The sequence below is a fragment of the Mirounga leonina genome, unplaced genomic scaffold, assembly GCF_011800145.1.
Source record: "Mirounga leonina isolate KUSES-001 unplaced genomic scaffold, KU_Mleo_1.0 Mir_418, whole genome shotgun sequence".
Taxonomy (NCBI): domain Eukaryota; kingdom Metazoa; phylum Chordata; class Mammalia; order Carnivora; family Phocidae; genus Mirounga; species Mirounga leonina.
In genome coordinates, this window is record NW_023270739.1 from 14,390,815 (window position 1) to 14,416,931 (window position 26,117).

At 40.7% G+C, this 26,117-nt stretch overlaps 1 protein-coding gene across 1 annotated transcript in view; it reads right to left on the reverse strand.

The window, feature by feature from the left end:
- The window catches only part of TXNRD1 (thioredoxin reductase 1), a 116,474-nt gene extending 91,825 nt beyond the window's left edge, over positions 1–24,649 (reverse strand). The window contains exon 1 of the mRNA XM_034987686.1: positions 24,573–24,649. The gene's annotated coding sequence lies outside the window, so the exon portion shown is untranslated. The remainder of the gene's footprint in view (positions 1–24,572) is intronic.
- Positions 24,650–26,117: the final 1,468 nt, after the last annotated feature.

Below are 26,117 nucleotides of genomic sequence, written 5' to 3' on the forward strand. Positions count from 1 at the left end.
TACCCATGGTTTAAATGTAGAGGGGCCAAAGATCAGAGATTCCGTCCCTTTCTCACACAACGCTGGGCTTGAGATTGGGCAACTCAAGCCAAGGCTTACTTCTTTTTCTCCAGTTAACTTCTGGACAAGCAGACACAGGCTCTTCAGGCCACAGCATGGCAAGATTTAAAAAAACAACTTTCTTCAGATTTTCTGTTTTCCTCTCCAGGATTTTTCTGCAGCCCAGTCTGGCACCATAACAAATGTGACCCAGCTTCGTGGTATGTTACCCCACATGACACCACTATCATCCTGACCATCATCATCAGCCAAAACCACTGAGAGATTGCTACCTCTGGCTTGTAAATATTTTCAACAAGCTCTCTTCTCCAGGGCCACAAACAAAGCAAGCTCAATCCTACCCTTACTACCTACTCCATAAGTTATTTCCTCTCATTTCTCCTTGTCTAAGACCTACCCATTCTTTCTCAGTCTCCTCATCATCTTCATAGTTGATATTAATGTTTACCCAGAACCTGACAGGGAGTTCATATTTGTATGCATCATCTCATTTAATCTTTAGAAGGATATCATTATATAAACACTGCTACCATCATCCCTATTTTGCAAATAAGGAAACAGACTCAGAGAGGTTACGCAACTTCCCCATGGTTGCACAGCTTACAGTAAGTGATGGAACTGGAATTCAAATATACATTATAATTCTCTAGAACCCACACTGTTTTTAAAAACAGCTTTACTGACATATAACTCATATACCATAGAATTCACCAATGGAGGGGCGCCTGGGCGGCTCAGTCAGTTAAGCGTCTGCCTTCAACTCAGGTCATGACCCTGGGGTCCTGGGATTGAGCCCCGGTGTCAGGCTCCCTGCTCCACGGGGAGCCTGCTTCCCTCTCACCCTTTGCCACTCCCCCTGCTTGTGCTCTCTCTCTCTCTCAAATAAATAAATAAATAAAATCTTTTTTTTTTTTTAAGAATTCCCCAATGGAAAGTATACAGTTCAACGGTTTTTAGTCAAAGTTGTGCAACCATCATCACAATCAAATTGAGAACATTTTCATCACCCTGCAAAGAAGCCCTGTAGCCATTAGAAGTTGTTCCCTGTTTTCCTCCAGCCAGCCCTTCCCCCTTCCCTACCTCTAGACAACCACTACTCTACTCTATGGAGTCATACAATATGTAGTCTTTTGTAACTGAGTTCTTTCACTTAGCATTATATTTGTTAAGGTTCATCTGTGCTGTAGCATGTATCCATGCTTCATTTCTATTCTATGGCCAGATAATATTCCATTGTATGAATATACCACATTTTTAAATCTATTCATCCATTGATGGACATTTGGGTTGTTTCCGTATTTGGGCTGCTTCCACTTTTTGGCTATTGTGAACAGAGCTGCTATGAACATGTGTGCACAGGTTTTTGTTTTGAATACCTGTTTTTAATTCTTTTGAGTAAATACCTAGGAGTAGAATTGAGTAATGTTAAATCTTTTGAGGAACCACCAAACTGTTTTCCAAAGCATCAGCATTCCTACCAGCAGTGTATGAGGGCCCCAATTTCTCCACATCCTTGCCAACACTTATGATCTGCTTTTGGGTTCTAGCCATCCTAGTGGATGTGAAATGGTGTCTCATTGTAGTTTGATGTGCATTTTGCTGATGGCTAGTAATGCTGAGCAACTTTTCATGTGCTTATTGATTATTTGTATATATATCTTCTTTGGAGAAATGTCTGTTCAGATTCTGCATTTTCTAATTGGACTATTTGTCTTTTTATTGCTAAGTTGTAAGAGTTATTTTTTTTATTAATTCTTTTAAATTTATTTTATTTTGAGAGAGAGAACGAGAGCACAAGCAGGGGGAGCAGCAGAGGGAGCGGGAGAAGCAGGCTCCTCGCTGAGTGGGGAGCCGGACTCAGGGCTCGATCCCAGGACCCTGGGATCATGACTTGAACCGAAGGCAGACGCTTAACCAACTGAGCCACCCAGGTGGCCCTATAGAAAGTTTTTTTTTAAGCTAGTTAATTACAATTTTTAAAAAAAATAACCCCTACTGGGGCACCTGGGTGGCTCAGTTGGTTAAGTGACTGCCTTAGGCTCAGGTCATGATCCTGGAGTCCCGGGATCGAGTCCCGCATCGGGCTCCCTGCTCAGCGGGGGGTCTGCTTCTCCCTCTGACCCTCTTCCCTCTCGTGCTCTCTGTCTCTCATTCTCTCTCTCAAATAAATAAATAAAATCTTAAAAAATAATAATAATAAAAAATAAAAAATAACCCCTATTATATATGGTTAAGACAGTGTCAAAACCTAAGTGACTGTTTTTTTATATACCAAACATTCAAATATTACTAATACCCAAAATATAAAGTAAAAAGGGATATAGAAATCCCCATATCTGGGGCGCCTGGGTGGCTCAGTCGTTAAGCATCTGCCTTCGGCTCAGGTCATGATCCCGGGGTCCTGGGATCGAGCCCCGCATCGGGCTCCCTGCTCCACGGGAAGCCTGCTTCTCCCTCTCCCACTCCCCCTGCTTGTGTTCCCTCTCTCGCTGTGTCTCTTTCTGTCAAATAAATAAATAAAATCTTTAAAAAAAAAAAAAAAAAGAAATCCCCATATCTAATATGAAGAATGGGTGCTTCTTAAAGAAAAACTAAAATCTATGCCAATTAATTATAGGATCCCAAAAGAGCAATGGGGCTTGGTACTTGCTGCAGAACATTCTAGACCAGACCTTTCATATCTGCCATCCATAAGCTGCACCAATGCCCTCCAGCCTCACCAAGGACACTTCAAAATGTTTTAATTAAACTCTGGTTTTCATATTCTCTTTTCCATGTTGCTTATTTTAGAAGGCAACATGGAAATGAGGATTCTTAGTGGTAACATCTCGTGGAAAGAGAATCACAGAACGTCAGCATAGGAAAAATACTGGGGGTCAGTAGGCCAACCTATTCATTCAACTAATGAGGAAACCGAGCCCCAGACAGTAATTAATTGGTGTCAGAGTCAGGGCTGGCACACAAGCCTCTTGATTCCATTATGCCTTACTGACTCCTCTGACTCCACGGGACGCTCACTCTAAAGGAAGGTGACAATTCCTTACCTAACACCTATGCTAAGGTCAACACCCACCTATTCAGCTCAGATACCTGCCAGTACACGGAACACAGAAATCAAGGCCACCACAGGGAAAGGGATATCCTCTTCAATCAAAAAGAGCTGCAGTATTACTGGGGAGAGACTGTTCACCCAAAATAAACATGAAATAAACAAATGAATAGATAGATAGGAGATTGCCCAACTAATCAAAATCATTAGCACTTTTCCTTAAACTCTGCTTCTGACAAAAAAGGCAAATTTTATTTTTAAATGTTTCCCCTCATTTTGAAATAAAATTTGAATCAGCATTCAAAGAAATATATTAAGTAAGTGTGGCAAGAACCATGTGGTTAGAAAAACTCAGATGAAGTTGTAATTATGAGTTTCTTTTTTTTGCCCCAACTCTTATGCCTAAGATCAGTTCCTAATATTTGAATCAATAAAATACCTACTATCCACTTGTAAAAACTCAAACCAAAAGTTAATAATAAAAGTGCTCCATACTTAACACTCATAAAAATTATGCACATCAATGAAAGAGAATGGATGGCCAGGAAATAGACAAATATAGAATAATTTATGATAAAAAGACAGCACAAAGCAATAAAGAAAAAATGTATTTTTTAAAATAGTATGGTAATGGGGCGCCAGGGTGGCTTAGTCGGTTAAGTGTCCAACTCTTGATTTCAGCTCAGGTCATGATCTCAGGGTCATGAGATTGAGCCCTGTGTCAGGCTCCACACTGGGCATGAAGGCTACTTGGGATTCTCTCTCTCCCTCTCCCTCTGCCCCACCCCCATCTCTCTCTTAAAAAAAAAAAAAAATTAAAATAGCATGGTAATGATGGCTTGATAATTTGGAAAAAAGTTTCTTCCCTTATCTCTTACTATATAACAAAGCATGTTAAATAGAATCATTACCAGATCTCTAATGAGGTGATAACTTCCTAAACTTAGAAATAAATACAAAGGAAAAGAGCAACAGACTATACTGCAAAATAATAGTAATAATAATAACAATTTTTTTAAAGCAAAAGAGCAGCCTAGAGAAAATACCTACATAATAAAAGAAAAAAAGAACAAAAAAAACTCAAGAAAATTGGTAAAGAAACAGCAGGACCACAAATGATGAAGTGAATAAAGAACAGGAGCAACCAATTCATTAGAAAGAAAAGAGCAAACCTAGAACAAAATGTCTTTTTACTTTTCTTTCAAAATCAGAAATGCAGATTAAAGCGACGAAGTATCATTTCTTACATATTAAAAATGGAGGGGCACCTGGGTGGGTCAGTCGTTAAGCATCTGCCTTTGGCTCAGGTCATGATCCCAGGGTTCTGGGACCAAGTCCCACATCGGGCTCCCTGCTCAGCAGGGAGCCTGCTTCTCCCTCTCCCGCTCCCCCTGCTTCTGTTCCCTCCCTCACTATCTCTGTCTCTGTCTCTCTGTCAAATAAATAAATAAAATCTTTAAAAAATAATAAAAATGGAAACTCCCAGTGCTGGTCAATGTACAATGAAGCAAGTCCATGAACATAAGAGGGTATATAATATAAGCTGTTACTATTCTTTTTGAAAACAATTTGACAGTGTGGATCAAAAACCGATGAAATAGCCATACCTTTTAACCAAGGATTCTTATAGGAATTTATCTTAAAAACAAAAAATTTAAACTAATGAAAACATTATATTCATAACAATGACCCTCATCTCTTCACTGTCTCATAGGAAAAACTTTTAGTAATTTTTATTAATACAATTAGCATCATGTAGTTAACGAGAAAATTTCCAAATCTCTTTTCAACATGAGTTCTATAGTTTTAGGAACAATCATGTTAAATTCCTGTGAAATCCAGCAGAACAAAATAGGCCACTGACTTATCAACATTCTCCATTCTCTACCTCTTGAACATGTCTATCACCTTTCTAAGGCAAGGACAAAGTTGTATCTTATCTCTGCTGCCTTTCTCTCTCCAAAGGCTAAATTGCAAACAGATTGTATTCCTACTCTCCAGCCTCCTTCACCCCTTTCTATTCCCATCCTCAATCCACCCTTTTATTTTTTTTTAGATTTTATATATTTATTCTTGACAGAGAACACAAGCAGGGAGGGGCAGAGGGAGAGGGAGAAGCAGACTCCCCACTGAGCAGGGAGCCCTATGTGGGGCTTGATCCCAAGACCCTGAGATCATGACCTGAGCTGAAGAGGCTTAACCAACTGAGCCACCCAGGCGCCCTCAGTCCATTCTTTTTATCTACATATTACCAACACAGGATCATTGGTTATAGTAAAAAATTGGAAAACAACACATGTCCAACATTTTTCTTGTTGGACAATAATTTTCTTGTTCTTCAGTAATTTTAATGGTTCTATACTATGCAAGAGTCAAAACAATGTGGAAAAAAGAAAAAAAAACAATATGGAAATGGTTTGACATAATGTTAATTGCAAAGAAACAATACCAAATCCTATGTACCATAGTTTTATAATTACGTGAAACTTTGCATATAGGAATCCTGAAAAGGGATATGCAATATGGCACGATAGAATTATGCATGACTTTTCCTTTCTTATATTTCTCAAACTTAAAAAAAATTTTTTTTGCAAGACATAATAATTGGCCACAAATTGCAATATATGATCTTTAATTAGAGGCTCCAACTCACAATCCCAAGATCAAGAGTTACATGCTCCATGGACTGAGCCAGCCAGGTACCCCACAACTGAGTAAATTTTCATATGAACTTACATAGGATGATATTATTGTGTTAAGTCCACCTGGTTTACATGGAAAAGTACTTGTTCTTAGGAGACACATGCCGAAATTCTTATGGCTGAAAGTCATGATGTCTGTAACTTATTTCAAATGGTTCAGGATAAAAGTAAGAGAGAGAGAGAGAGTGTGTGTGTGTGTGTGTGTGTGTGTGTAGAGAGAGAAAGACTGATTGGGAGAGAAAAGGGGATGTAAGGAAGAAAAATAAAACAAATGTAGCAAAATGTGAATCTTAAGAGAATAGCGGTATTCATTATATTAGTCTTTCAACCTTTCTGTTGACTGGGGGAATTGCTAGAATTTCTGGAATAATAGCCTTCAAAGCTCTTCTACAGAGTCCATAATAGTACATTCCTGTTCAGATTTGTGGGAAAAGTCTGGCTCATTCGTCTTCATTCCATCACCTTTAGTCATGTCTCTGCACATGGCTGGTTTAAGTTATGAAAAACTCAGGAAGTTGAAAGGCAGCCCATTTGGGTACATCAATCTGTAGCTAATAAGGAATCTCTGGGACTGATTTATTGATTTCCTTTGTTCAGGCAACATAAACATCTCCTAGACCAGTGGCCCTCAAGATGTGGGAGGCACACCTCTGGAATCCCTGAGCTCAAAACTATTTTCATAATAATAAGATATATTTGCCTTTTTCACTGTTGGCATCCTTAACAATGTGAAGGGGTACCAAGACCAAAAGTTGGAAAACCACCAACCTTGACGTTTTGAAAGATTTGAAAGAAAGAAAACATGAAAAGTAGAGTTTCCATAGGAGTTAATTTTTTTTATTTAGGACTGAAAAATAATATTCTTCTCTTAAAACTAAATAAACACAACTTGGCTTCTCATCCAAAGCCCCCAAAACTGATTAGAATGGGGAAGTCCTTCAATCTAGGCCTCTCTTAAAAAACTTTTTTTAATTGCTTTTATTGTTGTTGTTAGTTCTAATTCCATGCCACTTAAATTAAACGTAGCCAGAAGAAGAAGAAGAAGGGGGGGGAGGGGTAGGAGAAGAAGGAGTTAGGTGGCTTGACTCCAACTAAAGAACAAACAGATTCAACATTCCCCTCCTTTCTTGATCCTCACACATTGCATGAGGCTCCAGAGGCCTGCCTTTCTATGGTGTGGTCACAAGGACAGAAAACCAGCAGCAGATCATTATTAGAGTTGACTGCTTAGACTTCTGAGAGTACCAGGTCAAGGCTGTCAAAAGATGAGAGAAGTGGCTCATAAATTTCAGAGCAGAGAAACAAGGGGGAAAGCAGAGAGGAGCCCAGCAAAAGAAAGCAAAATGGCAAAGTGAAACACAGACTAAAACTGCCACTTGCTAGAACTCGAATTTCTGCCATTAATAAGCAATACGATCACTTCAAATGTGATGATAAAATTTTTATAGCACTCCACTCTGCCCACTGTCATCACTTTCTGGTTTGTAGATGTCACATGCGTGTTTTTACCCCGTTGCCTGCGGTTAAAAGCATCTGGACGATAAGACGTCAGAAGAAATCTAGGTTTTCTGCAAATCCTATAGCTCTTAAGCTTTTTATTCGGCTCAAGAGTTTTGCAAACACACCACTACTTTTAGATTTCTTTTAACAAATTAACAATATTAATAGTATTTTATTCAACCCACATGACACACAGAATATTATTACACTCGGGTCTAATAAGACTCCATGAAATAACAAGTTATTCCATAAAAAACCTAAGAGTGGGGAAGCTTTAATGAGGAAGCATGACATGATCTATAAAGCGAGAAGACAAGATAATTATGTGTGCTTTTTAAAGTCTGCAGGGTATGAGACATGCTAGAACAATAAAACAACATAAGAAGGAAGACTAAAAACTCCTTCATAGGACATCATGGTGACTTCTCTGATGCTGAATATAATAAATATATCTTAGTTTTTAGTAGTATTTATTTGCCAAATTAAAACAAAACACTAGGATGCTTTTTTAAGCCACAAAGGGATTTTTAGTTCTCACAAAGAACTTGTCATGTAAAGTACTTACTATGTTGCAGGCAAGCTGCTACAAACAGGCCTACAACATCCTGATTATAGTTCTTCTTCTTTATCTCCTTCAGAGGAGTCTCGTTGGAAGGTTAAAATTAAACCTGGGTTGTGTTGAAGGTCCTACCTACTAGGAGTTTCCCACTTGCCTTACCCCACAGTTGTATGCTAATGTGATTATATGCCATGTCTAGGATTTGGTAGCTATATGAGCCTGAGAATACACATTTGAAAGGAAGTATCTCTTCTCCAAATGACTGATATATGGTAGGAGAAAATATGCCAGAAGCTCAAGTGTGTTGTCACTGGAAACTGACTCTTTTTGTGGGGGTGCAAGGGAGTGGGAGTAAGGTTAGTGTTATTTACTGGATCACTTAGCCCAAAGATTATCCTGTCAGGGTTAGGATCTACTACAGTGACCTTAGAAGGCTTACTGAAGGACCAAATGGAAGAAGAAGAAAATCCAACTTCCTTTCACCTAGCTGTTAAATTTCATATTGATGCTATTAGTAAGAAAATCATTTCAAAGGAAATACTATAGAAGTTTTTTAAAATCAGAAGCGTAAAAACATAAAAGATGTTACATGAAAGAATAAAATTGAGAAGTTTTCCTTAGTATGTCCTTCAAAAAATGACTTTCAATGACTTGGGAGATATATCTTTGATTTAATACTGCCCTCTGGATTTTAATTTCTTCAGCTGTGATATGAGTTGGTCTAGATACATACAAAACTTCTACAAATATGCCCTTTGTGAACACAAAGCATCTACATGGAAAAAAATGTAGATGTCACCTTCAATTGTATAACATACCCACTATAAAACCTGAATTATAGCCACTAAAATATAAAAAGAATCTGTGGAAAATGACACCACTGATCCCTCACACGCATGTACATACACTCACCCGCACACACACACTCCCCTACTAAATACCACTTAAGAGCTAGCTAAAAAGCTCTCAACTACACTAGACCATTAATTCTCATAATTTCAATAAACATGCTTCAAACATTTATACAGAAAATATTTTGCATTTTTCATATTCTTTATGTTACCTAATGAGTGTTAAGACTAGCCAATGAGAGGCGCCTGGGTGGCTCAGTCGTTAAGCGTCTGCCTTCGGCTCAGGTCATGATGCCAGGGTCCTGGGATCAAGCCCTGCATCGGGCTCCCTGCTCGGTGGGAAGCCTGCTTCTCCCTCTCCCATTCCACCTGCTTGTGTTCCCTCTCTCACTGTGTCTCTCTCTGTCAAATAAATAAAATCTTTAAAAAAAAAAAAAAAAAGACTAGCCAATGAATGGAGTAATCATAGTACATTAAAATGTCCAGCCAATGTGACCAACACTAGGGTTTTGAAAAAACTGTCTCAATCTTTCCAATTCCCTCAAAAAGGTTTAGAAACAAAAGATAAGGTGGCATTCTATTTAAACAGATTTATTCTAACCCCAGGGCTTAAGAGAAAACTATAGAAAGCAGATGTATTTAGAAGTCCCTCTGATTAGAAGTCCCTCTGATTGAGCAACATTTTCACATCACACATCACACATATCACACACAAAGAATACCAGGAGGAGAAAAAAATTAATAAAAGATACTCTACCAATCTACACAGTCTTGTCCAGAAAATACAGGAGGAAGGATTATTTTCCAGCTCATTTTATGAGGCCAGTATTACCCTGATACCCAAACTAGACAAGGATATTAAAAGATAATAAAACTATTGACCAATATCCCTCATAAGCAAAGATATGAAATTCCTCAACAAAATAATGGCAAATTAACTCCAGCAATATATAAAAAAATAATAATACACCATGAGCTAATGGTGTTTATCCTGGGGATACAAGGCTGGTCCAATATTCAAAATTCAATCAATGTAATCTACCATATTAATGGTCTAAAAAAAAAAAAAAAAACCATCACGATCAATTGTATGCCAACATACTGCATACATGAAATGGACAATCCCTAGAAAGGCATGCTACCCAAACTGACTCAAGAAGAAATGCAAATCTGAAAAGACCTATAACAAGTAAAGAGTTGAGTTAATAATCAAGAAAACTTCTCATGGGGCGCCTGGGTGGCTCAGTCATTAAGCGTCTGCCTTCGGCTCAGGTCATGATCCCAGGGCCCTGGGATCGCGCCCGGCATCGGGCTCCCTGCTCGGCAGGAAGCCTGCTTCTCCTCTCCCACTCCCCCTGCTTGTGTTCCTGCTCTCGCTCTCTCTCTGTCAAATAAATGAATAAAATCTTTAAAAAAAAAAAAAAGAAAGAATACTTCTCACAAAGAAAAGCCCAGGCTCAGATGCCTTCATTAGTGAATTCTAACAAACATCCAAAGCAGAATTAACACCAATTCTTCACAAACTCTTCCAAAAAATAGAAAAGGAAGGAACATTTCCTGACTCAATTTATGAAACCACTATTACCCTGAAAACCAGACAAGAACATTACATGAAAAGAAAAACGCAGAACAATATTCCCTAAAGACACAAAATCCTCCACAAAATATTAGCAAACCAAATCCAGCAACATATAGGAATGATTATGTATGAATGACCTAGTGGAATTTATCCCAGGATTAACTTCGCATAGGTTGATTTAACATATGAAAAAAATCAACTGATGTAATCTTATATTTATAGAATAAAAAACAAAAACCACATGATCATCTCAACAGATGCAGAAAAAACATTTGACAAAATCTAATAACGTTTCATGATAAAAAAATACTCAGCAAACTAGGAATAGAAGGAAACTTTCTCAACCTGATAAAGGCCATCTATGAAAAACCACAGCTAACATCATACCAAATGGTGAAAGAGGGAACGGCAAAAATTGACAAGGCAAGAAATAACAAATGTTGGAGAAGTTGTGGAGAAAGGGGAACGAACCTCTTACACTGTTGGTGGGAATGCAAGTTGGTACAACCACTTTGGAAAATAGAGTGGAGGTTTCTCAAAAAGTTAAAAATAGAGCTACCCTATGACCCAGCAATTGCACTACAGGGTATTTACCCCTAAGATACAGATGTAGTGAAAAGAAGGGCCACATGCACCCCAATGTTCACAGCAGCAATGTCCACAGTAGCCAAACTGTGGAAAGAGCCCAGATGCCTTTCAACAGACAAATGGATAAAGAAGATGTGGTCCATATCAAAAATGGACTATTACTCAGCCACCAGAAAGGATGAATACCCACCAACTGCATCAACATGGATGGAACTGGAGGAGATTATGCTAAGTGAAATAAGTCAAGCAGAGAAAGACAATTATCATATGGTTTCACTTCTTTGTGGAACATAAGGAATAGCATGGAGGACATTAGGAGAAGGAAGAGAAAAATGAAGGGGGGGAAATCAGAGGGGCATACGAACCATGAGAGACTATGGACTCCAGGAAATAAACTGAGAGTTTTAGGGGGGGGGGGAGGGGCTAGCCCGGTGATGGGGATTAAGGAGGGCATGTATTTGCATGGAACACTGGGTGTTATACACAAACAATGATTCATGGAACACTACATCAAAAACTAATGATGTACTGTATGGTGACTAACATAACATAATAATAATAATAAAAAAGAAAGACGGAATGCTTTCCCCCTAATATCAGGAATAAGATAAGGATGTCTGCTCTTGCCACTTCTATTCAACACTGTACTGGAAGTTATAACCAGGGCAATTAGGCAAAGAAATAAAAGGTATCCAAGTTGAAAAGAAAGAATAAGACTATCTATAGTCACAGATAACAAAATCTTCTATGTAGAAAATCCTTCTATGTAGAAAACACACACACACACATACACACACCCCTCTTAGAATAAGCAAGTTCAGCAAGGTTGTAAGATACGAGATTGAAATAGAAAAATCAATTATATCCCTATATATGAACAATCTGAAAATGAAGTTAGGCAAGCATTTTTTTTTTTCCATTTACAATAACCTTTAAAGGAATAAACTACTTGGGAAAAGTTTAACAAGCCACACTGGGACGCCTGGGTGACTCAGTCGGTTAAGCGTCTGCCTTCAGCTCAGGTCATGATCCCAGGGTCCTGGGATAAAGTCCCGCATCGGGCTCCCTGCTCAGCGGGGAGTCTGCTTCTCCCACTGACTGCTGCTCACCCTGCTTGTGCTCATTCTCTCTCTCTGACAAACAAATAAAATCTTTAATAAATAAATAATAAAAAGAGGGCAAGACCTACACATTGAAAACTACGAAACATCTTTGAAAGAATTTAAAGAACTAACTAAATGGAAACACATCTCAAATTCACTGACTTTAAGATTTAATATTGCTAAGATCGCAGTATACCCCCAAATTAATCTATAGATTCAATGCAGTCCTTATCAAAATCCCAGCTGTCTTTTTTGCAGAAATTGACAAGCTGATCCTAAAATTCATATGGAAATACAAGGGACCCAGAAATGCCAGAACAACCTTGAAAAAGTAAAACAAAGTAGGAGTATTCACACTTCCTAATTTCAAAACTCACTACAAATCATTAGTAATCAAGATAGTGTGGGACTAGCATATGGATAGACATACAGATCAATGCAATAGAATTGTAACTCCAGAAATAAACTGTTATATTGATCTTTGACAAGGGTGTCAAGACAATTCAATGGGGAAAGAACTGTCTTTTCAGCAAATGGTACTGACATAACTGGATACCCATATGCAAAAGAATGAAGTTGGACCTTTTCCTCATACCATACATAAAAATTAACTCAAGATATATCATACAACTAAATATAAGAATTAAAACTATAAAAACCTTGGGGTGCCTGGGTGGCACAGTCTCAGGGTAGTGAGACTGAGCCCTGTGTCGGGTTCCACACTCAGCGGGGAGTCTGCTTGAGATTCTGTCTCCCTCTCTCTTTGCCCTTCCCACTCATGCTCTTTCTCTAAATGAATAAATAAATCTTCAAAAAATTTTTTAAAAACTATAAAATTCTTAGAAAAAAAACATGATAGTAAAGCTTTGTGACCTTGGATAGTTTCTTAGATACAACATCAAAAGCACAAGCAACAAAAGAAAACAACACATTAGGGGCGCCTGGGTGGCTCAGTTGGTTAAGCGACTGCTTTCGGCTCAGGTCATGATCCTGGAGTCCCTGGATCGAGTCCCGCATCAGGCTCCCTGCTCGGCGGGGAGTCTGCTTCTGCCTCTGACCCTCCCCCCTCTCATGTGCTCTCTGTCTCTCTCATTCTCTCTGTCTCAAATAAATAAATAAAATCTTAAAAAAAAAAAAAAGAAAGAAAACAACACATTAGACTTCATCAAAATTTTTAAAGTTTTGTGCTTCAAAAGACACCATCAAGTAAACTTAAAAAAATAACCTCCAGAATGGGAGAAAATATTTGCAAATCATGTATCTGATAAGGGACTTGTATCTAGAATATATAAAAAAAACTCAGGATATTTGTCAAATAGCCCATCACAAAATGGGAAAAGGGTTTGAACGATATTTTTCCAAAGAAGATATATAAATAATCGATAAGCACATGAAAAGATGTTCAACATTATCAGTCATTAGGGAATGCAGATCAAAACCACAGTGAGATGCCACTTCACAAACACTTGGATGGGTAAAATAGAAAAGAGACAATAACAAGTGTTAGTAAGGATGTGGAGAAATTGGAACTCTCATACATTGCTGGCGAGAATGTAAAATGGTATGGACCCTTTAGAAAACAGTTTGGCAATTGCTCAGTTAAATGCAATTATCAGGGCGCCTGGGTGGCTCAGTTAGTTGAGCGACTGCCTTCAGCTCGGGTCATGATCCTAGAGTCCAGGGATTGAGTCCCACATCGGGCTCCCTGCTTGGCGGGGAGTCTGCTTCTCCCTCTGACCCTCCCCCCTCTCATGCTCTCTCTCTATCTCATTCTCTCTCTCAAATAAATAAATAAAATCTTTAAAATAAATAAATAAATAAATAAATACAATTATCATATGATCCAGCAATTCAACTTCTAAGTATATATCCCCCCAAAAAGAAAATGTGTCCCCCCAAAACTTATACACTACTATTCACAGCAGCATTATACATAACTGCTAAAAAGTAGAAACAACCCAAATGTCCATCAACTGATGAATAAATAAATTGTGGCATATCCATACAATGGAGTATTATTTGGCAACAAAAAGAAATGAAGTACTGGTAACATGCTATAGCATGTTTAAAACTTGAAAACATACTAAGTGAAAGAAGCCAGTCACAAAGAATATACATTATATGATTCAACTTCTATAAAATGTCCAGAAGAGGCAAATCTATAGAGACTTCAGAAGGTAGGCTGGTGGTTGACAGGGCTGGTGGTAGTATTTACTGCTAATGGGTACAAGGTTTCTTTTAGGGGTAGTGAAAATTACATGGTTTCACACTGAATTATGCACCTTTAAATGGTGATTTTTTTTAAAGATTTTATTTATTTATTTCACAGAGAGAGAGAGATCACAGGTAGGCAGACAGTCAGGCAGAGGGAGAGGGAGAAGCAGGCTCCCCACTGAGCACGGAGCCTGATGCCAGGCTCAATCCCAGGACACTGGGATCATGACCTGAGCTGAAGGCAGACGCTCAACTGACTGAGCCACCCAAGCGCCCCTAAATGGTGATTTTTTTTATGCTATGTTAGTTATATCTCAATTCAAAACCCTTATACAAATGTTCTATAATCAAAAAAAAAAAAAAAGGAAACAATCCAAATATCCTTCAATGAATGAAAGGTAATAAATTATGGTACATTCAAACAATGTAATAAATGCAATAAAATGGAATAAACTATAGTTGCACACAACAAATTGGATGAACTCTAAGGCATTATACTGTGGGAAAAAATCTCAAAGGTTACATATTGTGTAATTCTATTTATATGACATTCCTGAAGATGCAAAACTATATTGATGGAGAAGAGATAGTGGTTCCCAGAAGTTACAAGTAGGGGTTGGTTGTATCCACAAAAGGACAGCACAGCATAAGGGGGTTATGGAACTGTTATGTAACCTGATTGTGTATACATGTGCTAAAACTAACACCAAAAATGTCAATTTTACTTGTATGTTAAATTAAAAAATAAAATTTAAAAAGATATCCCAAAAGATACACTCATTTCCTGTGCTATAAAATAAAATAAAAAACAAGACTGTAATTGAGACCTTATAGGTAGAAGAGGGACATGAATTTAAGGATCATTCCTTTCAGAGAATGGGTTCCAGAAATATACTTTAATTTATGCACACTCTTCTACTCAAATCTTTTAAAAATGCAATCAAGACATTATTTGGATCTTAGTATATTTATTACTTTAAAGCAAGTTCTTTCTTGCTATGTCAGAAGTTACTGACTTGCCCACATAAAATGAATTGAATGAGTTAAAATCTTAGTAATTATTCAGGCATGCATTCCAGCAGCCAAGACCGGAAAAAAGACATGTCTTAGATAATACATGTGAAATTACTTTGTATATTGTGGAATCCTATAAAATGCTAGGCATTTTTATTTGGAATTATTACATTTCCTATGCATTTGGGGACTCGATGATTAATTTTTCTGGGAGACAGAGCCGCAGAATATTAGAGCTGGAAAAGACTTAATATTTATCCATTCACTTTATTTTGCAAAGGAAACCAAGGCCCAAAAGTGCTATGGAACTTGTCTAAGATCATACAGCTAGTTGATGGTACAACAAGAACTAGAACTTTGTTTTCTTGACTCTAATTCTCTTTCCATTGCCCCTCAAGTGACTTATGGAGCCATAATCTAAATAAGCAGCCCTCAAATACACTGTCCCTGTAATGACGGTGACGATATTCCACCCTGAAGCTAAGTTGTTTTATATCAAGTTCTTCCAGTCGGTTCAAGGTTATATTCCAGGGACGCAATTGATCTTGTGGACAAGAAGTGATAAAGGGATTCTACTCAGCTTTGTAGGCAGGTCAGTGAGCCCATAGCACTCAGTGTTCATCACCTAAACTGGATATTTTGGGCTATTCAAGATTTCTATGACTAATTTTTATTCTACTTGTCCCTAAATATAAGGTTAAACTATCTTTAACATGGTCTTTTTCTCACTATCTCCAGGTACTGGCAATCCTCCAAAAAGTTTTATTTTAATTCTACTGCTGGTTCTCACGATAACACAATGCTTTACTTCCAAGACTTATGAGGGGATGGAGGGATGCAGATTCTCATTAGATTAGAAATGGCTAATCAATCTATTAAGGGAGGCAGTATAGGACAGTGGTTAAGAGCATCTGTTCCTGGGTGAGAATCCTTGTTCCACTCCTTACTAGTTACATGCCCTTTACTTCTCTGTGCCTCCTTTGCCTCATTTGGTTGTTCCAATGATTAAATGAGTTAATACATGTAAAGCAATCAGCACAGGACCTGGATCATAATGAGTGTTCAATAAATATTACTATTTTTCACAAAAAGTCTCAAAAGTTATATATTACTCTAGAAAACAACCCCAGAAAGACATGTTTGCTCATCACCCCAACACCTACAACAATGCCTAACATCTATAAGATGGTTAGTTTAAGTGTTGAATGAGTAAATGTAGCCCAATTTACAAGACTGCCTTAGGAGTTATCCTCTCTTTCAAAAAAACTGTATTACTGGGAATTACAATATTCCATATGGGATATTGGCAATACCATTCCCTCTCCCTCATCACAAGGGCAATTTTACCTACTGGAGATGTCCCATTTGTAGGATTCCAAAGAGTTGGGGAAAGAGAATTAGATAAAAGAAGTTTCCAAGGGAAAAAAGATGGTCCTGGGTTGACTGTCATTGGGATAGAAAAATCAGATAGGAGGGGCACCTGGTTGTCTCAGTTCATTAAGCGTCCAAATCTTGGTTTCGGCTCAGGTCATGATCTTAGGGTCGTGAGACCAAGCCCTGCCTCAGACTCTATTCTAAGCGTGGAGCCTGCTTAAGATTCTCTCTCTCCCTCTCCCTCTGCCCCTCCCATGCTTGTGTGGGTGCATGGGCTCTCTCTCTCTCTCTCTCGAAAGGAAGGAAGGAAGAAAGGAAGGAAGGAAGGAAGGAAGGAAGGAAGGAAGGAAGGAAGAAAGGAAAATCACACAGAAGGGAGTAACTTGACTCACTTCATTCAAGCATTTATTGAGCATCTACTATACACCATGATACACCATCCCAAACAGGGAATTCAACTCTGAGCAAGACATCCTTGCCCTGGGAAGTCAGTCTAGCAGAGCGCACTACACATTGCACTATATGTCCTATAACGGGAATGGAAAGGGCCATAGGTGTCCACAAAGGGCAACACTAACACTACTTGGGGAATCACAAAACTGTCATTTGGAATGGGTCTTGATGGGTAAGGAGGGTTTGCACAGCAAAGAGGAGAAGGGAGAGTATTCTAGGCAGAAAACCAAATGTTCAAGAACAAATGAATGAGGCAGCTTGGCAAGGTCAGGGAACAGGAAAAAAAAATGTGCCAAATGCAAGAGAGAAAGGCTTAAAAGAGGTCTAAACCTGTCAAAGGTCCTTTGTTCTTAAAAGAAACTTCACTAGAAGCTCCAGCATTGGTCTAATCTAGTAAGAATGATTATTAATCAGTACCTATGCAAAAAGAGAAGATCTGCATACAAATCTCTTTAAAATCTACCCCCTCCTGGGGTGCCTGGGTGGCTCAGTGAGTTAAGCATCAGACTCGGTTTCGGCTCAGGCCATGATCTCCTGTGTTATGGGATCAAGCCCTGCATCAGGCTCCTCACTCAGCGGGGGAGTCTGCTCTAGAGACCCTCTCCCCCTCCCACCTCCTCCTGCTCATGCGCTCTCTCTCTCTAAAAATAAATAAATCTTAAAAAAAAAAAATCTACTCCCTCCCCTTCCCACATTACTCTGCCCACACCCAGAGCCAAGATGTTGATTTGACTTTGTTTTGTTGTGTTGCTTTAATAAATACAATTAGTATTCTTTAGCAAGTCTATTCTGGCTGTTGTACCCGAAAACCAGCTGCCAGACACACACTGGCCCAAGCTTTTCTCCTCCCTCCTTGCCATCCCCACCCCTGGCTGCCTCTTAGTGATACCAGAGAGTTGTTACTGCTATTCCCTAGGCTTCACTGAGGACCAATACCCGGTCAGCTTCCCTTTCATTCTACTTTGGCCTGGACACCCCCTCCTGCCCAGAGATATCAGCTCGACCAAATCCTGAGGATCATGTTACCAGTCTAGCAGATCAATTCACATTCAGAAAGATACCATGGAATCCTACTACAAACAGGTACAAAGAAACCTTGCTCCCTGCTCTCCCAACATAAAGATTGTTTAGCCCAGTATTACATTTCTGACTAAACCTGTTGGGGTGGCGAGCCAATTACCAAGTTCTAGTTCCTTCTACTACCCCCCCCATACTTTTTCTTTGATCTCATTGCATACATTAAAAAAAAAAACCAAAAAACACCTAGCCGTTGCTCAAATACGTACAATTACTTCCTTAAACCTAAAACAAACATGATGACAGAGAGCACGGTATCCACTTCAAAGTAAATCCTTATGATAAAGCATTCAATGAAACAATCATTAACTGGATATAGAGGGGTGCAAGTCTTCAATATGCTCACAGTGGTTTAAACCTTTTGCAGGCTACGGCACATACCTGAAAAAGTAGTCAAATTTGTGCAGTACATTGGCGAAGGAGGAATAAGCAGCTTAAAATACCAGGAAATAAGTGAGTGATAACTCCACATTAATCATAACTATGGTATAATATCCATGATCTTAAGAAAAAGTATCCAAAGCTTGGAAATAAAGGAAGAGGATGACAATGCCATTTCAATGTCATACTGGGGCATTGTTTAACAAGCCCACTGAAGGACATTCAATCCTTTAAAAGAATGTACCTGTTCTTGACTTTGCTATTTCGTTAGTGTCCAGACACTGAAGTTTTGTTGTTTTTTAAAGATGTTATTTTTTTTTTTAAGATTTTATTTATTTATTTGAGAGAGAGAGAGAATGAGAGACAGAGAGCATGAGAGGGAGGAGGGTCAGAGGGAGAAGCAGACTCCCCGCCGAGCAGGGAGCCCGATGCGGGACTCGATCCCAGGACTCCAGGATCATGACCTGAGCCGAAGGCAGTCGCTTAACCAACTGAGCCACCCAGGCGCCCTAAAGATGTTATTTTTAAGTAATCTCTACACCCAGTGTGGGCTCGAACTCACAACCCCAAGACCAAGAGTCATATGCTCTACCCACTGAGCCACCGGGCACCCCCGGGGACACTGACGTTTTATGTTAACTTGTACGTGTCTGTCCAGTAATACCAGAGGTTACAGTTTTATTGCCCTGTAGGACATTAACCAGTGTTGTAACTACTAGCAAATTCAATTCAGCAATTCTTTGACCGATTAAGTCTCTATTCCTTGGATTCTCCTTCAAATCGGTAGCTTTACCACCTACTGATTCCTTCATACATTTAGTTTAATAAATTTTTATACATGTTCATCTTATTTTTTACAAGAATCATGTTTCTAACTTTTAGAGAATCATACTTTGGTCATTACACTGTTCACTCAATCATTTCTCTGTGTTGCATTGCTATCTACAAAAAAAACCACAAAAAAAACTGCTTTCTGCCTCGGCTACTGCTCTTACACGTTCAAAAGGGCCCATTTTCTTTTCCCGAACGTATGCGGGCTTGAATCTACACATTCGCAGACCATAATGACCTGCAATCGTATCTTGTTTGGCCCTCAGGGTTTTATTTAATTGAATTATTGCTGACATTTACAAACGGGAAGAAGTCACAAAAACAATAAATAAATATGGATTTCTAGTTTCTCCTGAAAAAATCTAAAGGTCTGGCAGCACTAGAGTCATCTTCCCACCCAGCGAAAGAGAGCTGAGCCCCCTTTTAGCACATTCTGTCCCCTGGTCATCCTAGTCTCCACCCCTATTGTTACCTGCCTGTCCTTGCAGTGAATTTAAAGTTTCAATCCCTCAACTGTGGCCTGTCCATTCATAACAAGCTGATTCTCAGTCTATCCCACCTCACACCACCTGTTCAGCTCAGTTTTTCATCCAAGAGACACTGACATCTGAAGTGCATGTGCGTGTGTACACATGCCTTACACACATACACACACAAACACACACATTCAATTGTGGCAAAAAATAACTTTTAAATATTGATCGAAAGTTGGTAGCATATTTTTAAGGCATTCTCAACACACCTGACAGTTGAGAGCTGAAAACCATTGCACTGTCATTTAAACCAATAGGTAACAAACTGTTTTTCAACACCAAATAGAGATTCATGATAGTGATTTACAGCTGTACACATGTAGACTAGTTTCTTTTTTTTTTTTTTTAAGATTTTATTTATTGGGCACCTGGGTGGCTCAGATGGTTAAGCGTCTGCCTTCGGCTCAGGTCATGATCCCAGGGTCCTGGGATCGAGTCCCACATCGGGTTCTCTGCTCCTTGGGAGCCTGCTTCTCCCTCTGCCTCTCTCTCTCTCTGTCTCTCATGAATAAATAAATTAAAAAAAAAATCTTTTAAAAAAAAGATTTTATTTATTTATTTGTCAGAGAGAGGGAGAGCACAAGAAGGGGGATGGTCAGGCAGAGGGAGAACCAGGCTCCCCGCTGAGCAAGAAGCCCAATGGATGTGGGGACTCGATCCCAGGACTCTTGGATCATGACCTGAGCTGAAGGCAGACACTTAACCGGCTGAACCACCGAGGTGTCCCATATGTAGACTAGTTTCTACCAGCAAAGTAAAGCTTAGAGCTTAAAAAGAGGATATAAGGAATATTCATGAAATACTCAATGATGTTGTATGAAAGTTAAAAAAAAAAAAACCACCTTACACATTAATCCCTTCTTTCAAGGGCTTAATACAACTGCAAATCCAAAATATACTTTTTTAAAAAAGCCAAATTTAAAAGCTTTAAAACTTAGAAAACATTAATACAAAGAGGTGAACATTCAAGTGTGAAGATTCCAACAATGACCAAAGACTTTTATTAAATCATCAGGCTAATGTGGGCTATGAGCAAGTTTCCCCTTGAATTATCTAGCCAAGTTATGCAATATTAACTTCTGACTGCAGATTCCTAGCATGTCAATCAGGATGACCCTAGTTTCTACACCACAGATTTCAATTTCCTCTTATTACATCCTCCACCCAAACCTTAACCCCACTGCTGAGATCAGGAGCCTCCCCCTAGGAAAAGGTGGGTTCACTCTGGCTCAAACACCTCACTCCCATGTTCTCAGACCTTGGTTCAAACAGAATCCCCTGAAGCACCAAACATGGCAATTCCTGGCCCAATATCCTGAGACTTGATTTAGTAGGTCTGGGATGGAGGCTAGGAAAATGAACTTTTAACTTACACATACCCACCCTTTTTGTAAGTAATTCTCTTGCAGGTGGTCTTAGGATACACACTGACAAACACTGTCTCCTTGCTTCACTGGAGAGAGCAAGATGGAGTCACTCATGTCAAGCAGGGGCCTGTGTCAAGCAATGACGCAAGCACTTAAGGGTACTGCAGCTACGAGATACTGCTGAGACCAGCAGCAGCTGACACCCCAGAACTATAAAAAGCAGAAGCAGAGGAGGTCTGCAGGGGCCCAAGACTGATTAAATCTCTCTAAAAAGGGAGGATTTCTGCAGCAAACTGTCAGACTCCTCCGACATGAACCCTCTATGTCTGACCACTTTAAAAAGGCAGCTGCCACCAAAGGCTCTGCCTGATTGATCTCTGAACAGGGCTGAGATCCTTCAGTGCTTGAACATCACAAGCAGTAAGTGTGGAGGGCTGACCTGGACCGGACCAAGGGCTTATCTCTACTCTGCGCCCACAGGCTGACCTCATGTTGTTTGTTAACTTCTACCTAATCTGCTATCTTGTTTATTGTGTGCCATGTAAGAAGCCAAGTTAATCATATCGTGACATGTCATTGAGTTTGGAATCCTGAACCTGCTTTATAATTATGTTAACCCTGCTTTATGACTGAATAAAGCTGACGCTGTGGAAAGACACAACTCACGCGTGCGCCTCTGTGGTGTGCTTGTGAAACTGGTCAGTGTCAGTAACATTGGCTTTTGGAAAATTTCTCACTTACAAAAAGTTGTCCTTTGCCATATGGACCATATGGACACATTTACAGAGTCTCAACCATCTGTAAGGCAGTGTGTCAAGGACTGGGACAGATAAAATAATGAACAAAACACATTCTTAACTCTCACAAATCCAGCAGGAAAAATAAATGTTTACCAGTTAATTAAAATAGAATGGAATGTGTGTCATGGCAAGAATACAAATTAAACTGTTAAGCACTCAGAAGTTGACTCCCTCTACCATTCTCTGCCAGCATCTTGTACCCGTCCATCTTTATGATTACACATGATGACACAGCATTTTCCATGCCCTTCCACGGGACTGTATGTTCAAGGGCTGAGATCATGCCTTATTCACTCCTGAGTTATTAGTGCCTGATAAATAATAAATGCTGGGTTGAAGAGTCATTTAATCAAGAAATTCTTCATCATTATAACTTGGCCCAGATTGTGAGAAACTTCACATTAGATTCTGGCTGCTCATTTAGGAAGTCAGTTCCTTGAAACCTAGCCATGTAATTTCACACTTGGAGGGAACTTAGAGAACAGGTGGTCCAGCATGTCACTAAATTTGGTGTGCAGATCATTGGTGGTACTCAAGGAAGATAGTCTCTAGAATGTTTATAGGTGATATATGAAAAAAAAAATTTTAAATTTCAATAGGAGGCATATCTATCTATGTGTGTATAGAAAATATCTAGAACAAAGCAGTGCTTTTCATAGATGAATGCTTAAAACAGTGCTAAATTTATTTCAAAAAGTAAATATAGAACAGGTGAAACTTTTATGCTATTAGAAATCCTAGTGGCTGCCGTTGGTATGAGAGTAAGAGGCATGAGGGGGGCTTCTGGGGTACAGGAAATGTTTCTTCAGCTGGGTGCTTGCTGCACAGCGATGGTCAGTTATAAGCTGTATTAGGACAACTGCTCTTTTCTGTATGTACAGTATATTCCAATCCAAAAGTATTTTTTTAAGTGGATGTAAATAGTAAATAAATGATAGCACATGGACACTGGAAAAATCCCGAAGGTGTAAAAGGAAAGGTAAATTTGGGACACACGGACTCAAATTCCACTGTGTAGATGAGAAGAAACTCAAGTGATTGCCACAAATTAGCGGCTTGATCTTGAGCAGGGGCTGCCCCCACCCAACCTTCTCTCCCATTCTCCCTTTCCCCCACCTCATGTCCTCAATTCCAGCAGGATATGCACCCTCACTGTCTCCACGATGGTTTTATCAGCTGCTCCCCGCTGCTAAATCCAACTCTTCCAAGGGAGTTTTGCCTTCCCCACTTGGCTGTTTTTACCATTCCTCTAAGCCCTTCGCCATATGCTACCTTGTAACTAAATTGTAAGCCACGGAAAGACACAGATCCTACAGCATTTACCATCTATTGGGCAAGTTACTTTTCCGGGTCTCACTCTCAACACCTGTAAATCCGGGGGGTGAGGGGGCAGTACAAAGATTATGATCTGGGGTTTGGAGTCAACAATTGCCTGTACCCCAGCCCTACCACTTACTACTGTGGAACTTGCACGTTTCATCGTCGTCTTGTGCCTTAGCCGCTTCACCTGTAAAATCAGGGTTATGATAAACCTATCTTTTAGTGCTGTCGGTAAAGTGAAACAAGATTATCCGTGTGGAGTGCTTGAAACAGTGCTGGGAACTGCTGGCCATTATTACCATTATCTGCAAAGTGGAGGAAATAAAAGCGCCTTTCCTATGCCGGAGTCACTGAAAGGACAGAGTGGGCTGGCGCTGTCAGGAATGTGCCTAAGACTCAGGGGGGAGGAGACGGGGGAGGACAGGAAGATCTGATGAGTCTGGAAGGCGGATGGTGTGTGTGGGCATGGGGGTACGCGGGCCCCACCCACGACCTACCAAGTCAGAATCTCATGTTAAAACGGCCCAAGTTTCCCCCGGTGCTTAAGCTCCTTTGATTTGGGCTTCTGTCCCCCTGCCCCCGGGGTCCTGGCTCCTCGACAGGTGAAGGTGAATTCCCCTTTGAAACACGGTGCTTGGGGGCGCCTGGGTGGCTCAGTCGTTGGGCGTCTGCCTTCGGCTCAGGTCATGATCCCAGGGTCGTGGGATCGAGTCCCGCATCGGGCTCCCTGCTCCGCGGGAAGCCTGCTTCTCCCTCTCCCACTCCCCCTGCTTGTGTTCCCTCTCTCGCTGTGTCTCTGTCAAGTACATAAATAAAATCTTTAAAAAAAAAAAAAAAAGAAAAAAGAAACACGGTGCTTGGAACAAGGGAGCATCAACAGCCCGCGACCAAAAGCAGCCCAGTAACCGCCTCCCGCCTCGCTCGCTCGGGAGCCGTCTTCGGGCAGGTCCTGCGGCCGGCACGCTCCTCCTTCCGTCTCCTACCTCTCGGAAAGCTACCGGCCGGGCGGGCCCTTCTGGGGGCAAACTTGGGGAGGCCGCTCCGCGCCGGCGGCGGGGTACCCCGGGCGCCTCTCGACTCCCCCGCGTGGCGCGCGTCGGCCGAGGCCCAGGGCTCCCGGGCGGCGCGGGCCGTCTGGAGGGCGCTTCCCGGTCACCGCACGCCCCAGGCCCGCCCGGCCCCGCGCCCTGGGCCCGCGCCTTCGCCCTCGCTCGTACCTGGCGATGGGCTGCCCCGGCCGCTGTCGCCGTTGGCTTCCGGCTGGGGGCATGCCGCCGCCTCCACCTTCTTGCTCTTCGCGCAGCCCACGGCGCGCAGGGACCTGTGGGAATTCCCGGCCTAGGGCAGCCGCAGCCGAGCGGAGGCCGCGCGCCCCCTGCCGGCGGTGGGCGGGGCGGCGGGGGGCGGGGCGGGGGGCGGGCGCACCCTGATGCCCACGCCTCCTCTCTTTCAAGCAGGTGGATTTTTTTCACATTAAAGTACGCTCACTAAAGATAGGTAGGAAAATGTAAAGTGGAAAGAAGTGCGAAGAAGGCATTATCCAAAATCTTATCTTTCAAATTACTGTGCTGCATTTACTATTTCTTTCCAGTGTTTTTTTTTACCCTCAATATTTAGTTTTGCACCCAGGTTTTCACTTAATACTAGCATTTTTCTGTGCATAGTCCTGTAAGCCCCCCAGATAACTGGCTTCCACTCTCATCTCAGGCTTTGCCAGTAGATGAGACTGACAATGACCACTTAATTCTGAAGATTTTATTTACTGAAAGAGAGAGTGCCTACGAGAGTAGGGTGAGGGGCAGAGGGAGAGAGAATCTCAGGCAGACTCCCTGCTGATCACCTACCCCACCCCTGGCTCGATCTCGACCCTGAGATCATGACCAGAAGGGAAGTCAAGAGTCCATCACTCAACCGACTGAGTCACCCAGGCGCCCCTGATCAATTTATTTTAGACAAAAGCCTGCTCACACCATCCTCCTCACCTCACCTGCACCACTTACCATACTCCTCCCTTTTATATAGCACTAAGAGCCTTCTAACTTACCCTCTGTTCTCTGTCTCCTACTCTCACTTCCCTCCTCCCACCAGAATAGCATCTTGGCATTTTGTTTTCCTTTTGTGTATCCCAAAACGTAGAACAGTGTCTGGGACACTGTAGGAATTGAATATTGAGGGGAAGAAGGAAGAAAACATTATCTTTAGTAACTATCAATATAAAAGTCCTCCCAATAGAGCTAGAGGACTAGGCTTACCTAGTCCTTTAGCGATAGACATTTAATTTGTTTCTTATTTTAAAATATTATGAATAAGGGGTGCCTGGGTGGCTCAGTCGTTGAGTGTCTGCCTTCGGCTCAGGTCATGATCCCAGGGTCCTGGGATTGAGCCCCGCATCGGGCTCCCTGCTCGGCGGGAAGCCTGCTTCTCCCTCTCCCTCTCCCCCTGCTTGTGTTCCGTCTCTTGCTGTGTCTCTCTCTGTCAAATAAATAAATAAATAAAAATCTTTTTTAAAAAATAAAATATTATGAATAAGATTACAGTGAACATCTTTGTGTTTAGAGCTTTAAGGCTCTCCTTACACATTGCCATATTGCTTTCCAGAATGGTGGTCCACATTTGTACTCCCAGTAGTAAGGAATGAAAGTTCCATGCTACCCAAGGGTGATTTTTTTTTAAGATTTTTTTTTTTTTTTTTTGACACAGAGAGACACAGTGAGAGAGGGAGCACAAGCAGGGGGAGTGAGAAAGGGAGAAGCAGGCTTCCC